This window comes from Colobus angolensis, unplaced genomic scaffold, assembly GCF_000951035.1.
Source record: "Colobus angolensis palliatus isolate OR3802 unplaced genomic scaffold, Cang.pa_1.0 Scaffold237, whole genome shotgun sequence".
In the NCBI taxonomy this organism is placed as follows: domain Eukaryota; kingdom Metazoa; phylum Chordata; class Mammalia; order Primates; family Cercopithecidae; genus Colobus; species Colobus angolensis.
This window is the reverse complement of record NW_012115566.1, coordinates 1,539,051-1,539,943: the sequence shown is the minus strand read 5'-3', so window position 1 is coordinate 1,539,943 and position 893 is coordinate 1,539,051.

The window sequence follows — 893 nt, the reverse complement described above, 5'->3', positions numbered from 1 at the left end:
TTCCTTCCTTCCTTCCTTCCTTCCTTCCCTCCTTCCTTCCTTCCTTCCTTCCCTCCTTCCTTCTGACAGAGTCTCGCTCTGTCTCCCAGGCTGGAGTGCGGTGGCGATCCTCCTACCACAGTCTCCTGAGTAGGTGGAACCACAGGCACTCACATTAGCTGGGCTAATTTTTTTTTTTTTAGATGGAGTCTTGCTCTGTCATCCAGGCTAGAGTACAGTGGTGTCATCTTGGCTCACTGCAATCTCCGCCTCCTGAGTTCAAGCGATTCTCCTGCCTCAGTCTCCCAAGTAGTTGGGATTACAGGCACCCGCTACTGCACCAGGCTAATTTTTGCATTTTTAGTAGAGATGCGGTTTCACCAGGTTGGTCAGGCTGGTCTTGAACTCCCGACCTCAAGCAATCCACCTGCCTCACAAAGTGCTGGGATTACACACGCTGGGCTAATTTTTAAATTTTTTGTTGAGACAGAGTCTCACTGTATTGCCTAGGCTGCTCTCGAACTCCTGGGCTCAAGTGATCTTCCTGCTTCGGCCTCCCAAAGTGCTGGAATTACAGGCATGAGCCACCACACCTGGCCAGGGAAATTATTTTCTTTCTTACTGTTTTTAACTTTAATGTTTTGAATAGATAATGTGACATAGTTTACAATTTTTCTAATGTAAAACAATATTCAGTAAAATGTCTTCTTCTCACTCCCACCCCAGTGCCCTTGCCAGTCCCGGATTCTTAAGACCTCAGATGACTAGTATCAGGTTCAGGTGTCTCCTTACAGGACAATTTTTGGCATATAAATTCAAACATGTGTATATTATTTTCTCCACATTTACACAAATGATAGAGTGCTATTTACACTTCTCTGTACCTTACTTTTTCATTTAATATATTCATTCAG